The 16795-nt window shown below is 49.0% G+C and overlaps 2 protein-coding genes across 3 annotated transcripts in view; one reads left to right on the top strand and one right to left on the bottom strand.

Annotated features, from left to right (window-relative positions):
- LOC126531066 (uncharacterized) overlaps positions 1-16012 on the bottom strand; it is a 141489-nt gene extending 125477 nt beyond the window's left edge. For both annotated transcript variants that reach the window (XM_055070945.2, XM_055070946.2), the window contains exon 1: positions 15030-16012. The gene's annotated coding sequence lies outside the window, so the exon portion shown is untranslated. The remainder of the gene's footprint in view (positions 1-15029) is intronic.
- The window catches only part of timeout (circadian regulator timeout), a 316230-nt gene that overhangs the window by 196593 nt on the left and 102842 nt on the right, over positions 1-16795 (top strand). The window lies entirely within an intron of this gene.

Here is a 16795-nt window from a genome sequence, read left to right as displayed (position 1 = left end):
TTATTATTCGGGACTCCGTGGCGCGAATCGAGCCATCTTTCCACCATCTGTTTCTTCCCCTCCATTTTGTGCTTGCGAAGAGAAGGTGAGCGGCGGCGGGAACCGTTCGTGCGTGCCAGACCCGGGACAGAGGCTCCGACTTCCTTATTCTTCGACGATGAGTGGGGGAGCGCAGGAAAGAAGCAAGAAGTTCGTGACTGCTGCGTTTTCGCATTGATAAATGCGCGCGCATATATCTGGCTCGGCGAAAGATAAGCCGGGGGCGGAGAGGAGGAGGAACGACGGCGCTCACTTAATGCGCGGCTCCGAACGAACGGAAGAAGTTGTAAGAGCGGGTGATATAAGGAAGCAGGCGCAGGCTGGGAAAAGAAGCAACACTCGGGAAGTGGGAAATAAATTGAAGCGCGGGAGCAAAATATTTGTAAGCGGGCGGGGGGCCGGGATGCCGCAGAAGAAGCAGTTCGTCGCCCGCGCCTTATTAGCATGTGAATGCGGTCCTGTTGGAATAGCTGAGGCGCTTTTCTATCGCTATTTCTTTGTTATATATTTCTTTCTCTCTCTCTCCTTTCGAGTCCCGCTCCTATCTTTTCGTTTGAGAGGAAAAGGGATTGGGAACGGCGAAAAGTGTTTGCGCGAGCAAAATTGTTTTCGACCGGAGGAACCTCCTTTGTGCGTGCGGTGACACTTTCGATTTATAGTGGTTCCCACTTTGGCGACGCGTAACTTTTTGCGCCATATTTAGGACTGCATCGTTGGCGTGCGCAGCTTTCTGTGGCGCGAAATCTCTTTTTGCGGGCTTGTGCTATCGCGTTTGACCGAACGCTATAGTGGCGCGGGCCACGTAAAATAAGTCGTCAGATGAACCCTATAGCAACAGAGGGTCTTCGTGGGGACAACTAGAAATACTTAGTACGCAGCACGCTGCGAGCTGTACGTCCAGCCTGCTGGCGTGCTTTGGTTTTTAACAGCGGAGCGGTTTAAGCTTTAGTTCCGCCGTTGAGCGTGCTTTAGTTCCGCCGTTGAGCGTTGCCAGAAAACTCAGCCCAGCTGTGCGCCGCTTCGCATTGCCTAGCAACCACCTGCGAGACCTCCAAGCCACGTAAGGTCCTCGCACACCACGCGCGTAGGGCAGAGTCGTGACGCCACAGGCGAGTAAAAGCTCGGAACAGTCGGCGCGACGTCACACCTCTCGCCTCCTCTTCTCCGTGCGTACTTGCTTCTGTTTTGGGAAGACCGAAGAAAGTCTGGACGCCCGAAGAAGAAGCGGCTTATCAGGAAGGGCGCCGTACTGCCAAGCGAGAAGCGATGCGTCGCCGCCAAGCTGATCCGGAACACCGCGCCGAAGCTGCGGCTGAGAAGAGGTGACCCCGAGTCGAGGATCCAGAGTTACAGTCCAGGGAACGCGAGAGTCTGCGCCTGAGCGCTCGACGTCGCCGAAAAAGCGATCCCGGCCTGCGACTGCTCGAAAACTTTCAGCGTCAAGCCCTCTGAGACAACTTAGCAAAAGCTAGCATAACCTCGCAAAACTGAGAAATAACTTAGCAAAGCCTAGCGTAACCTCGCAATACCTGCAAACAACTTAGGCAAGCCGCGTAAAAGCTAGGCGATCACAAGCTCCGCTGTTGACTCCAGTCTTGCACCACTAGTGCTGCGCTGATTTTTTTTTTTTTAATGCATGAGATCTAATTTCTTTTTTCCCTAACGTGATTTGCTGACAACGTACTTACCGCGACGACACCGCGTTGCCTGCATCCAGAATAATCTGAAGTCATGGGTTCGTATTATTTCGGTTTTTCTTGACTTTTGTGCGAAGTGGTATAGCAGCTTGTACAAGCTTCCTCAATTGTCTATATACCTATCTATATACGCTACCACTCTTGCTGATGTATCTATCTGTGTGTAGCTGTGTCGCAGGAAAAAATGCAAAGAACTTTCGACATGTCACATAGCGCTAAAAGAAAATACTGCGCCAACGCGGTTTATAAGTCACTCACTGTTGTCGATTTCGATAAAAAAGACATGCGGAGCCGACATCGTTCGTTGCGCCATCTATTTCTCCAGCGTACTAGTCGCGAAAAAGCCGAAAATGCCGAAGACAAGAAAAACGCCAGCAGTTGCGCTAGGGTACCCTCCGCTTGTTTTATCTGGATCCGTATTCACAAACTAAGTTATTACGCTATAATTCTTTGCATAAGCAGATATACGTCAGTCAATCGCCATTTCGGACATACTATAACCACGATTCAGCCAACGGTAAATAACATTTAATATTGTTATTATGATAACTCGCCTAAGCTTTCCTTATTTTGTTTCTCTTTCTTTTAACGATCTGCCGTGCGGCATATTATTTAAATAAACGCTCCAAGCTTTCACTTTCACTCTTCGTGTTTCAGCACTGTGCTTTTTCTTTATTTCTGTGTCCTCGTTTTCTGTGCTGTGCTGCGATATACGTGGACGCCGCATTTCGTTCATACCGTGCCAGTTCATTTCGCGACACCCGTGTTCCTTCTATCGTGGCAACCATCGGGGGATGGCAGCTCGCCGGTGCAGTGTCTGCTGCGCGCGCCGTCAGCGTCAGCCGGATTCGGATCGTTGCTGTCCACGAAGTCTCGCGCTCCTGTTCCTGTGGTAACTGGCAAAGAGACGACGCAGGATCGCGTAGCAAAAAAAAAGAAGAAAGAAAGGTTGCGGCGAGAACCCGACCGCGACGCGCCCCCTTTTTTGTCTCGCGAGGCGTTAAATTGGCTCGCCGAGCATTTGCTCTTCCACTGGCCCGCATGCGAGGCCTGGATTTTCTCGCCTTCCCTCAAGACGCGCCTCGCTCTGTGTATATCCCTCAAGCTCCTCCCGCTGCCGCCGCCGCCGATGCCACTGCTTCCGGCTTCCAGCGTGTAACGTCCATGGCCTCCTGGCCAGCACAGCGGCGTGTTGTCTTTCTTGCGATTGGCTTCGCGCCCGGTGGCGGCATCCGTGCTTTGTCGCCGTTCGTCCAGCGCGACGAACTCTAGCGATCGTCGTCTACTCTCGCTCTCTCTCTCTCTTTCTGTCTCTCTCACTTGCTCCCATCCCAGCTTTCCTCTGTCATTTTCCACTGCTCATTCCGCGGGTTGTTTCTCTTGTTGCAAAGCGTCCCACGGAGGATGTGTTTATCTCCGAGACCCGTTGTCTGACTTCGATTTATTGGGTCGGACGGGCGAGGGGAAGTAGAAGCATCCTGCCTGCAGGACGGGCGTCGTTTGCGACACGCCGAGGCTGCAGTAAATCGCCGGCGGGAGGAAGGCGGGAGAGCAGGTGGAGGGGTAGGGGGGTTTCGGTCGCGGGGAAAATGATCTCTGGAAGGGAGGCGCGGTTTCGCCTAATGGCCCCCATCCTTCGCTCGGCTCTCGGGCTTCGTCTTGCGCACGCTTGTTCCCTTCTCGCTTTTCGGTAGAGCACCGCCGCCGCCACCGCCGCATTTTCGTTAATTTGGCCACACATTGTGTTCCCTCCGTTTGATCACGCTGTTGCTCTCCGCCATACCGGCTCTTTTGTCTTCTACGCCTGCCCGCCTGCCTATTTTACTCCTTTCTTTGTTTGCAGCTTCGTCCGGTGGTTTCCTGTGTCTTGGCTTCGGACCCTCCTCCCTTTCTGGGCGGCCCATCGATTAGCGAAGAGTTGCGTTTCTTTCTTCGTTATGATTTTATTTCTCGCTGGAACCACCGTGCCCCTGTTTCTTCGCGTGTTTGAGGTGCCCCTCGCCTGTGTGCGGAACCCCCGGTCTTCCACTCCTCTAATTTGTGCCGTTCCGAGGCCAGTGTTTCCGTCCGGGGCTTCCGCTGTATAACGCGGATGAACGGCGGTGGCGTGCTCCTCCTGCGGCACTGTTGGTGCGGAGCTAATCGATAACTAATCGGTTCATTAAAGGGTCGGACTGAAGTAAACGTTCGAGAAGGCCCCGCCCGTCTTTGTGTTTGTTTGTGTGTATGTGTTCGTCTGTACAGTCTGCCGAAACTCCGTCTAGCGAAGTTTTGTGGCCGGCGCTCTTTCTCCGTTCGTGCGCTTTCGTTCGTGCGCGCACAAGTTTAGTCGTCGGTATAGTTTTACACGTTCCGTGTAATAAATGAAAGGAAGATTAACTTGATAATCTGTTCAGAAAGTTTCTACTTGGTGGTTCGGGTTTTAATAGTTCTTTTTTCAGTATATTCTACTGTTGCTAGGCGCGCTTGACCTTGCTGCTAGTATCGCGAGTCCAAACTCCACTGAGCAGCTTTCCCCTCTTTGACTGTTCTAAGAGCGTCGAACAGATGGCAGACTAGCGTGAATAGGCATTGCGTCGTTGTGTGCTAGTGGCTATACAAAACCGGCCAGGAAACGATATGCAAGCGTTACGTTGACACTCAACGCTGTGCAGCTCGGCGAAACGCTGCAACTGTAGCAGCATTGCAGCAGTGCTGCAACTTCTCCAACATCGCACCGTATTCGGCGGTCGTCACCGTTTGCCTTAGGTTGAACGGAAAGCGGGATTAGCAAAATTCGAGTTCGTATCGTTGCATAGCGTTTTCAGCGTTACAGGCATGTGTGATCAAGTGTGAGTGACAGTACATCGGTCGGATTCAACTTGCTAGGGCTGATGAAAAGAAATAAGTTAATAAAACACTATTTTACAGAGGTTTGCGCGTGCACGAAAAGCCCGGAATGGCCAAAATTAAGCCTGAGCTTTTAACTAAGCCGTCTCGAGTGTACTGCGACGGCGACTGATGATGATGATTATGATTATGATTATGAGCGAAATCACTCCTTGCTGTCTATAGGAAACGCACGAGAACACCACTTTGCGTTCATGTGCTAATTTCTTGTTGAAATTACACATCTCCGTGGTTCCTCTGTAGTCATGCGCCACGAACTTTGGCAACGTCGCTTGCTTGCAGAATTTGTGAGCGCCACATATTGGGCTTCTGAGGTGAGCTGTAGTTCTGAGGTGAGCTGTTGTTAATGCTCATAAAGTTATCTTTTTTTTTTCTTAGCCCTAATTGCTAAGGATTATGATACATACCTGATTACTTGATTAACCTAGTTCATTGTGAAAATTTATACTTGAAGACATCGGCCTGAACACTCTTACACCCTGCAGAAATGTAGCGCGGAGAAAAAAAAAAAAACATTTCTAACAACTACCATTTTCTCTGCCTGCAAACTCTGAGCTTACCCGCTGCTCAGAGTTCCGCTCGCTTCAGAGTCCACGTCGAGAACTTCCGCGTACTGCAACTTCGGATCCAAATTGAAACTACTTTTCTTTCGTGTTTCCTCTTTTTTTTTCGTTACCGTCGTCTTTTCTTTATTTCCTTCTTGGTACACGACATGCTTTGGGAGCCGGTTTGCGAAAATTTCCTTTCAAAGCTCGTCACGGCAGCGCGCATCTCTCGCCGGAATGGAAGAAGTCCCGTCTGGCACATTTCCATCTGAACGCGCTATTGAACGTTTGTGGACGCCCTTCCGCCTGCGTCTCCTCTTTCTTTTGCTTTATTGGCTGACTGGACTCGGAGCGCGCGACTTCTACGCGCTATCTTCAACAGCTGCGCTGTGCTTGCCCCGCTTTCAGCTAGCTCGGCGTGCGGACGCGACGAGACTGCCTTTTATATTTTGCTTATTCGGGGCGAAAGAAATAAAAATAGAAATGTAGAAAAGATAGACGTCCGGTTTCGCAACGCTGTCGTTTTTGAACCCCACAGAGCGCCTGCGCGCGTCCGCGCGCGCCCGCGCGCTGCGCTCCCTTATTCAGGGGCGCCCATGCGCGTCCCGAGTGGCGTCCCTCTTGGCCTGGGCCTTCGTCCTTGTGACGCTGAAACTTCGCGTCCTTTTGCTGCCGGAAGGGCGCGTTTTTTGAAGTGGGTGGCTGGCTGCGTTCCTTTTCGGCGCGGTCGGTTGCCCGATTTGATTACCCTTTCGGAGGAGCTTTATTTTTCGCAAACGGAGAAAAATATCGGCACGGCGTGCTGGTTCTCCCACCGCCACCCCTTTTGCCGCCCCCTTCTCTCCTTGCCAACGCCTCCTGCGCGTGGCTTCTCTTACTTCCCTTTCATTGTGTACCTCTTGCGTTTTCTGTTGTGGCATCGTAGCTTGTTTTTTTTTTTTCTTTTTTTTGCTTAGAGAAAGAAAGGAGAGGTATAGAAAAGAGCACACAGCCACGGTTCCTGCTTACTTTTTCATCTTGTATTCGAAATTGCGCGTGTGCGCGCCTTCGTTGTGTTAGCTTTTTCAAGTCTAACGCGCGTCCTCGTTCGGTGATACTACTTCTCGAGACCCGTTCTCTTCGTTCCATTTTTCGTTACTGACGCGGCCGCTGTTGTGCCAGCTGTTATACATTTTTTTTTCTCTATGGTTGTTGTAACAGCCGAGGAGGTAATCTCGGACATGTTCTAAGTTCTTTTCGTTGCGCTCTGTCTGCCTTTGTTAAATTTGCAGCTCCGAGTGTATGATCAAAAAAGACACAAAACAAAGAGGGCAACTGTATTGCATTCGTAGTCCTCCCCTACTTATCCTTTTCTTTTTCGTGATCCTTCTAGCCGACTTTTTTTTTTTTTTTTCGTTGTGGCAATGCCGCGGGCAGTCGCTTATTTTAGGTTCTAGCGCATTGCAGGCGGCGACGGCAAACGGGCATGCTGTCCCGCCCCGGCCTCGCGTCGTTCTGCGACCCGTATCCTCTGGAAGTGGCGTTGGCAGCTCGCGTAAGGAAATTACCTTGTTTCTTCGCCGTTCGGCCGGTGCGCGCCGTTCTTTCCCAGAGAGTGTGTGTTCGTTCGTGCGTGTTTTGAGCGCCTCCTTAGTGGTATTTTCTTTTGGCTTCTTTATCCGCGGCACTTGGCGCGCGTTTGCCTAAGCATGTTTCCGTGTTCCGTGCACCTCTTGGAATTGCCTGAGATGGCGGAACCCCCTTTTAGGGAAAGGCACGTCTCTGCTGTAAACGCTCCGTTTGTTGTCCTAAGTAGTCTTTAATGTCGCGTCGTGTCTTGCCCACCTTACGGTCCTTCGGTGCATTCTTTCTTTCTTCTTTCTTTGTTTCTTGATTGCTCTAAATAATTTGTTTGCCTTCCCTCTGTCTTCTGTGCAATGGGAGGCTCATAATGCGCATTAAAACGGGCAAGACCCTTCGCGTATCTGAGGTTGAGCTGGCTCTAACGGATAGCAACAACGGGCCTACTGCTTCACAGATTCAACGAAACGTCAAGACCATGTGTTGATTGAGCGTCAAAGGAGCTAGCACGTTATCAAAGAATTTGAGTTTTATAGTCGTTGACATGCACGTGACAGTAACTCTTATTGCTTTGTCTTTGTTAGCTTTCCCTCACTGCAGCGGTGCTCTGCGCAGTGCACCCTTTACAGGCGGAAAATTCTAGTCTGCTTTTCTTTCTTTCTTTCTTTCTTTCTTTCTTTCTTTCTTTCTTTCTTTCTTTTTTAAGAACTGGTAAGTGCGTGATGTTCACAGAATTGGTATTTGCGTTTTCCACAAGTGCCGGGAAACATTTATTTCAGCGCTTGTAGTGTCACTTCGCTTTCGTGCGCGCTTACACCCGCTCGCATTTCTGTGGCTCGTCCACCAAAAGCGCTGCACCAAATATTTCCAGAAGGACCGCGACGCCATTGAGAACAACTATGTAAGGTTTATGCTAGCGTCAACGAAAATACTGTCACTTAGTTATTATGTGAAATGCTGCTGTCTGCAACAATTCGCATTGTTAAATGGCTTTACTGAATCATCCCGTCCGCTTCTTCCCATAAAGTAGCGAACTCGCGGCCGTAAACGTCCGTTGTTTTAGTGTCGCTTAGTATTTTTGTTTCGTATTCCAGTGTGCTTCCCTTTCTTTCTTTCTTTTTGGGACGAGTCTTTGTGTGCGTTCCTTTTGAAGTAAAGGGATGCTGCTTGAGGAAGGAAAGGCCGTTTATTATGCGGATTTGGTGCTGTGAAAGCATGCTATCTAATAATTAACGTAACCCCCACGTGTTTTTAAGAAACAGCGCTTCAGTCTTCGAATAGTTCTCTCTTTCTCATACTGTAACAGTTTGATTAGATTGGTCTGTTTGAGTTTACGGGTGCCTCGATCAGTATCATAACGTAGCGATGCACATAAGCTTCCGTCGAAAGGCGCAACAAGGGAAATGACTAGGAATAAAATGTTTGTGATTCGTTTGGTTCCTTAGCACGATATACGGCTGTGCTGGAGTTCTCTCTCTCTCTCTCTCTCGCTCTCTTTCTATTTCTACATTTTTGTAGTTTTTCTATAAAGTCTGCAGCATCTTGCGCACGTCAAATTAGAACCCGCCGTGGTGGGATAGTCGCTTTCGTGTTGCGCTATTAGGCCCGAGGTTGCGGGATGGAATCCCGGCCACGGCGGCCGCATTGCGTTAGGGGCGAAATGCAAGAACACCCGTGGGGGCATTGCAGCGGGTGCACGTTAAAGAACCCTATTTGGTCAAAATTAACACTGAAACCCTCACTATGGCGTGCCTCGTGATCATATTGTAGTTATGTCACGTAAAAACCGAGAACTTAATTTAATTTTTTTATCAGATTACGTTCCGCGCGAGTTCATGCAATGTCGAACATTGCTACTGAATGTTAATGTAAGATCAATAAGGTCCTGGTAAAAATATTTATCTACTTGCTTAGCTATGTAAGGAATGGCAAAATTAAGATCACGGGATTCTTGATATTTCTTGATGTTATTTGAAGTGTTGGATGCAGTGAATATTGTTCGTGACGGCGGTTTATATTGCCGATGATTTGAGAGTGGAAGCTGTGGATAGAAGGGATCGTTATAGTTTGATATACATCTCACCTGCGGAAGATTGAGAGTAGTGTGAATACAATATTCATTTAGCATAATGCGAAATCGTGGTATTGAGCAATGGGATGAAATTATATTAATGAAGTTATGACGTTCCCACTTTTCACCTGCGCTTGAGATTTCTCTCCCTCTGTCTCTTCTGTGTGTGTGTGGGTGGGTGGGTAGGGGAGGGGACGCTCCTTTTTACCACCTCTTCTGTTCGAACTGGGCCAATTGTCGCTCATATGCGCATCACTTCCTCTGAGGACACCTGTCGTTTAGTCGAGCAGAAAAATATTACTCTCATGCAGGACATATAATCTGTAGTTTAGTTACTCACGGACGTAATCAAGTCTAGCTTCGTGATAGACTACAGGCGATGAAGTCAAAATAGAGATAATGGTAGAGGAAATACTGGGAAGTTAAGTGGGGGATATCTCCGGTTGGCTACCCGTGTACTGCGGAAATTGTAAATGGGTACGAAACTTGCAAGAGAGAAAAAAGAGGGACGAGAAGAATGTACTACGTAATTCAAACATGGAACCAATGCCATCCTGGTAGGAGGTACGATTGAGTGCCGCTTGATTTTCGTAACTATCGGTTGTCGCAAAGCCTAACATCAAGGTTAGGTTTGTGTTTGAACAAATGTCTGTGGAAAGGAACTGAAGACACACGACACGCGTGATAAAGGGAAAAATCAGCTTTGCAGTTGATGGCCCACTGAGTTCATGCATTCACTTATTATTTTTCCACGTTCTTAAAGTTTCATTCTTTTCTATTAATCATTGATTCTTCAACAAATATTTAATGTTACGCCTTCGTAATGGCTCACTGTGCTCTTGCACAGGGCATTCTTTCTTACAGAAACGGTGTACCCAGAAAAAGTTCGATACGAGGACTGTGTTGCTGTTGATTGTTTCATTCTCGTTTCGCCGCTTTGATTGGCGCAACCGTCACCTATCATTATCACTGTGTATATAGTGAAGCTACCGCGATTGATTCTTGTCACACTGTCAAACCATTTCCTAATGTAACGTGGCGTTTCCGCTTACTGGGCGCTAGACTTCGTTCTTGTGAATGAAGGGGACGAAAAGCGAAAGGTAGCCTTGAAAGACCTCATTAAGTTACGGTGTTACCTAAGACATTTTTGCGATTTCCTTGGAAGATGAACTTAATCTGTTGTTAACTGTGCGTTGCGATTTCCTTTGGAGGATGAGCTTAATGTGTTGTTAACTGTGCAAATATTGTCAAATTATTTGGGGTCATTGCTGTTTGAATAGAAGCTAGTATTTTTTTTCTTCAAAAGGTGATTTCCTGGTCGACATTGAAAAAAAAGTCGCTTTTTATATCGGCTGATGATGCTGTCTCTGTAGCGTCTTCGCGGTTAAGTTCCTGGCAGCGGCCGGTCGTCCTCAATTTCTTCACTTTCTGGTTTCTGCTAAGCGACGGAAATGTTACTGCCACGTAACGTTAGCGAAATGGTTATTCAGAAATGTCTTCGCTTTCTGGTTTCTGCTAAGCGACGGAAATGTTACTGCCACGTAACGTTAGCGAAATGGTTATTCAGAACTGCACAAAAGGGGACCGGTAATACGTGCCCGCTATTCTATACAAACACGCTTCTTCAAAACCGTTCGCCGCAACCTCGTCCGTGGGGGAGGGGAGGGGGGGCACAAAGACATTACTATTGTTTGTTAAAGTCGTCGTGCCGCAATTCTTCTTTCCGTATTTTCCCGTCTTTCATATCTCTGCTTTATTACCAATCTTATTTGTGAATGTGGCAGGCATGTACGGGCGCACGTCGTCAGCCGAACCTGAATTAGAGGCAATCGCTTCTGAATACGAAAGCACCGGCGTAAGAGCGCGCCGGTGCAGTTCCCGTTCAGCGAGGAAACGGGAATTGAAAGGAAGCGACCACAATGCTTGCGTGTTGTTTTGTTTTTGTTAGGTTCCTGTCTACCCTTCTTTTGCCTGGAGCATTTGCCTTGCTTTGTATTGTGTGGGTTGGTTCGCGGTGCGACTCGTATTACAGTGCGACTCTTGACTTGCGGCAGCATTGACGTCACTGCCGCCATTTTGTTTTCGCTGATTACATAACATGCCCTGCGCCCGAGGTCGACCTCTGTCATGGCGCGTATAGAGCAGTGAAGGGACTTGCTTGGCGTCGTGTTACGCTCCCTGGGAACCGCGGTCCGGCACGACTCGCTGGTTGTTTTAATGATTCATTCGCTTGCATTTTTCCTTTTTCTTCTTTTTTTTTTCTGACGCAGTACGTAGGGCACCTCCACGTAACGACGTTGGCTTTCATAAACTGCCGCTTTATGCATACGCCATAAACTTATGGCGTATGCTTCTTCGACCTTTGCTCAGGGACGCATATTGCGCATATTGAGCTAGATCCAGTGGACTGTATTTAGGCCTCCGTGCTTTCTTCAGTACATATCCGTCGAAATGTTTTGCTTCTAGAGATAATGATACTATATTTTTCGATGCACAGCATGTTTTCTACTTCTTTATAACATCTGGTGGCTTCTTAAACTCATGCGTGAGAAAATGCATACCTGCTAAACATTGCTTACAATTTTACTGCTTTTACCTAAAGAAGATTCTCAAAGCTCAAAGATGAAAACGGAGGAGACGTTGAGCTCCTGTACTCCGTTTACGTTACCATTTGCATTGAGGGCGACCAGGACATGAACGTCGCCGGATTTCTTCGCTATGTGTAAGTCTATTTTGACTGGAACAGTTGGCCAGCCATTTCGTGCCTTCGCCATGTTGCGAATTTTTTCCCCGTCGATTACCAGTGCTAAAACGTTCCGTATGCAGTGCAACAATTTGACACATTTTCCGTATGCTTTCCGTACAACTCTTAGGGAATGTGTAGGAATTACATATAAGTTTAGTTTAATTTCCGTAAAAGTGGTTATATAATTATTGCACTGCGTACGGACTGCCTCCTAGAGAGTTCGCTGTTGGGCTAGTTGGTACATGGTATATAGTGTGTAAACAACGCGAAGAACTACCCGAGACATAGTGAGAGAAAACCAGTTCTTTGCGCTGTTTTCGTTCGACTGCCTCGTTTGCCGAAGCGGAGAGGACGTTAACTATCGGCTCGGCCATGCTCTTCCGGTAGTCCCTGGTCCCAGACATTATTGTTGCTTGTTACTGTGCCTGTTTGTTGTGCGGGTGTATTCTGTACGACCGCTTCAGTTCGTATATCACCCAGAATGTCGTGCTAGGTGCATGGACAGGCAGATATCTCCGCAATCTGTCAAACAGTGCATGCGCTTGATTGACCTTGTAGCGCGCATCCGGTTACCGCCTAGTCCAGCTCGGTGCGAAGCAACATTATTGTGTCGCTTGTAGTTGGGCGTCGCTTTCACGAACCCCTACTGTTTCCGTGTAAGCACAATGGACAGGGCCTCTTGTAGCGTTTGTGGCTGTGACGAAAACATACAACATGTCCTGATATCCTGCCCCTTTCTTTAACAGCAAAAGGGGCATTGCGTGCCGCTTTAAGCCCACTGGACGACAAAACGCTCACAGAACAACAAATACTAGTGCAGTGGCCTCTATCGTCATCCGCTTTTCGGGCCACAAAAGCGCTGATGCCCGTTTGGAAGACCGCTAAGCTCTGCGACCACTTTGGACTGTGCGATGAACACTGTTCGGTTTGCGCACGCGCATCACTTGTCCTTCCTTCCCCTTCTCCCATCGTATGGTAGCAAACCAGGTGCAACCAGGGCATGTATTCTGTAAGAGCCCACCTAGTGGAAATGTGCATTTCGTCTGCTGTTGAAGTTTGGATTTGCTGGGCCGCGCTGAGCGCCCACAGCAGCCAGGCGCCACAGCCAATCAGAATTTCAACAGCAGACGAAATAGACGTGTCCACTAGGTGGACTCTTACAGAACAGCTCCCATGGTTAACCCACCTGCTCTCCTTTCTATCTCTCTTTCTCTCTATCGACTAAAATCTGCAGATAAAGCTTTGTGTGTTTTTTTGATGGCGCGCGATTTCGCAACGCAACAAAACCGAATGTGCCGCCGTTGCGGGACAAGAATTGTAGGCCAGGCATGGGGCCCGTTCGTCGCGTGCCCTCGCGAAGTACCCCCCCCCCCCCCTTCGTCTCTGTCGTGCGCGTGCTCGCCCTTGGCGCTACCAGTAGCGGGCTGCTTAATGCCCCTTAATGCGTCCGGGAGTCTCCGGTCCCTGTTTGTCTTTGGCCCGGGCAGCCTGCGTGGTCCCGTGGCGTGCCGTGCCCGCCCCGCGGTACTGAGTTGTGGGCGGCTGCCGCGAGCCCGTTTGGTCACGATCGATCCTTGTTAGCAGTGCCTTTGTTAATCTTACCCTTTCCGCCTTGGGAGGTCCCGTGGTCGTAAAACATTTATACGGCATATTGATCGCTTTTCCCCGCTAGACTAGCGAGCGAGGTCGCAGTTTCTCCTCGCGTGCTTTGCCTCCTTCAGAAAGCATGGTGCAGAGGCGTGCGCGTAGATAGACTGCATGTTAGTTCCTCTTGTCTCCCCGTGTAGGCCGCTGGCCTTCCATTACGCGCAGCTGCCGTGCGCTTCCCCCTCTCCCCCCCTTCCGTTCACCCCCCCCCCCCTTCTGTTCCATCCCGAGTGAGCGCATGCCTTCTGGCGTTGTCGCGGCGTGCTTCCACGCCAGGAATGAGTGCATATTCGCCTTCACTCGATGCTATTCCGGTCCTTGTTATGGACCGTTATGGCCTTGTCGTCCCGCCCTCTTTTGTTCTCTTCTTCTCCGGTCTGCTTGGTTGTTAGGCGCCGATGATGACCAGAACGCGCTGCGTGGCTCGAAGCAGCTGTGTCTAACAGCGACGAGCCATATAGAACTCCATTGACCCCCCCCGTTTCTTGTACTGCTGCTCTTGCTTGCACCTGTTGGTATACGCGTTAACAAGGCGTCAATGAGGGAGCGTTGTGGAAACAATTGCGTAACCGTCGTTTGGCTCGTCGCTTTGCTTACACGGCTTGTGTATGCTTGTGTACGTTACCCGCCTTGGACGTCCGCTTTTTTCCTTGATTTGTCCTGTAGTTTTTTTCGCCGTTTCTCTTTCACCCATCTCTCTCTCTTTCGCTTGGTGCCTCTAGCGAAGCTTATTGTTTATTAATTCGACGGAGTGTGTGCCGCGTACAAACGTATTAATTGAGCCCGCGTGGTGGTCAGCATCATAAAAATGTTTTTGTGTTGTTTTTGCTTTCCTTTTTTTTCGGAGGGCCTCTTGGGCTCCCCCCCCCCCTCTCTCTCTCTCTCTGTCTATATATATATATATATATATATATATTATAATTTTTTACGGTCTTCTCTACTTAGGTCATTGACAAAAGTGCCTGAAACTTTTTTTAAAAAATCTCACAGGCCTGGCTTCGTTTGTCTCTATTGAAGTTCTTCAATTTGTCTGGAGTTCTTATCGATGATGTTTAGGGAGCTCCTCTGGTGCACACTGCGTCATCTAGTTGAAGAAAAGCTGAAATGCCGGCAGTACTATAAAAAAGGGTTGCCTATCTGATACATTCCGTGCTCTTTAAGGTTGTTTTTTAAGCATAATTCATGGTCGCTATGATAAATACTGTTTTTATCATTAGTTTCTTGCCGTAGTCTTTTCCACTTTATGAGAACATAACCGCACACAACAAAGCAAGCGCAAAGAAATGTTCACGTACTCTTTAGTAAGCGCTATGAAGTAAGGTAATGGTAACTGCTCAAGCATGTTAAGCCGTGTGTGAAAGCCAGGGTACTGTCGGCTAAGATTCCACAACGATGAGTGATTGTTCACATAATCAGAAGAAACGAGAGCAGCATTGGTAAGGGATAGATTCCATCGGTAAGGCAATACTGTGCAAAATTTTAACGTCAATATGGTAGGGAAGAAGTTGGCTGTGGATAGGACAAACTTGAATAAGCTAATCAAGCGCAGTTGGCCCACATGTAGATAGCATGTAATTGATTGTCACTACAATAATGAACTCTCACAATACTTACACGCACGAGAAAAACATACGAGTCACAGCAATTATCGCCTCTTTGACTGAGGAAACTAGGCAAACTTACGGGCCTTTCTTCTTTTTCCAAATTTTGTCGCGCCGTGTCTATTAATAGCAGCACGCTTTCCGCGCTGAGTCAGCGTCACTGTACCAGAAATGAATACTCCTCGCTGCAGTGGACACCTGCAGTGGGAAAAGATCGTACATTAGAAGTCTCACCTGTCCTTTTGGTTTCTGGAGCGACGAGCTTTCGTCAATCCTATGCGCCCTTGTGGAAGTCTCCTCGTCGACACGCCGTCCCAGCGGTCAACGTCGATAGTCCTCCTCACTTTTCCTCTGCGCCTCTTGTGCGGGTTTTTAGTCCTCCGTCGTCTGCGACACAATTCACCGGTAGAACACTTCACGAAAGCTTAGCAGCTCCAGCTCCGCACACAAACTTCCGCAAGGTCCGCAGCCTCCAGTTCTCGTAAAAGACCGTGGGGAAAAAAAATAGTTGTGGCACTGCCTTCAGCTAGTTTCTCTTCGCAATGAATAACTCCTTTTGGACAGTACGTCACACAAAAAGTATATTTTTTTTTTTTTGCTCACAATTCCCCCTTGAAGTCCACAGCACAGCAGTCGTTCCGAACTAAACGGACCGAGCAAGATGAAAAGTCCCGACTGTCCGTGTGAATAAGTCCCTGTCACACGGGGGCTCGTAGGCGAAACTGCGGTCCAGGTGCGTAACCACCGACTGTTCAGTCACGAAAAAAAAAAAAAAAAAAAGTGCCGAACTTCACAGAGACACTGACACGTGCACGCCTGCTAAAACGGTGACGAGAAACTCCAGATCGACGAGGCTTTCAACGAGTAAAACAACACGGTCCGACTTCGACCCGCGCCGGCAGCAAGCGCTCCAGTTGGGGGGAGGCGGAGAAGACGCTCGGCTCCCGTGGCCTGCGTTCCGTGTGTGTGGCTGGTCGGGGCCCGGCGTCCGTTTTTATCCGCGCGCTTCGGCGTTCGGCCACTCGCGTCGAGATGGCGTCGGCGGCCCGGGGTGCTGGAGTTCTTCGCGGGGCTGTGGCACGGGCTCGAGCGCGGAGGGGTTCTGCCGCTGGGCGCCGCGTTCGGCGCCGGGCGCTGAATTCCTCCTCTCAACCCTCCCCTCCCCCCGCGCGCGCCTTAGCCTGGGATCCCGAGATTTATCATTTCTGCGCCCCACGGCTGTTTTTTGTCGCCGTCGCTTCGTTCTGTTTATTTATTGCTTTCTTTTCTCCTGCACGGACTCGGCCATGCTCCCTCTTTATCTTGCCTAGGTGCGCGAGAGAAGAAAATAAAGAAAAGAATTGAGGGAGTGGACGTCGGTCTTATGAATACCGTCGGCGACGTGGACGAAAATTAAAACTTTTGGCAATGGTGCATCTCTCGGAATATTAATCACTTCCCGCTGCGCCGTTAAAGCAGTTTAAGGGGCGGTAAAGATGTTCGATGCTTTCGCATGCATACGTGCTCTCTCAGCTACTTCTGAAAAAAAATATTTCCCTCTCTTTACCCGTGCTGTAGTGAACGGGCCAATATCTTGTCATGTTCAGTTGCTTTGCGCTCCGTATCTGGGGATTAAAATGGCTTAATGTGTAAAGATGACATCTTTATTTTGCTCAGGCATTGTCGGGCTTACAGCGAGAAACGTTAAGCCGTTTCACACGTGGATGACCATTTTGAATCTCTTCAGACTTATTTGTTCGAAGTGAAAAAGAGGAAGAAAGAACGCACAGCTGACTAATTAGCGATAAATCTCGTGGAAGGAAGTTGGAATTTTCTCCCCTCGTTACCTCTAGTTCGTGAAAAAAGCGACGGCGATGTTGATGGTCAGGAACGATACATATTTCAAAGGCTCTAGCGTATACTCCCCCCCCTTCTCTCTCCCTCCCTCCCTCCCTCCCTCCCTCCTCTCTCTCTCTCTCTCTCTCTCTCTCTCTCTCTCTCTCTCTCTCTCTCCCGCGCCG

This window comes from Dermacentor andersoni, chromosome 5, assembly GCF_023375885.2.
Source record: "Dermacentor andersoni chromosome 5, qqDerAnde1_hic_scaffold, whole genome shotgun sequence".
NCBI classification, from domain to species: domain Eukaryota; kingdom Metazoa; phylum Arthropoda; class Arachnida; order Ixodida; family Ixodidae; genus Dermacentor; species Dermacentor andersoni.
The sequence above is the reverse complement of the archived record's forward strand: the minus strand, read 5'-3'. Positions and strand labels throughout refer to the sequence as shown.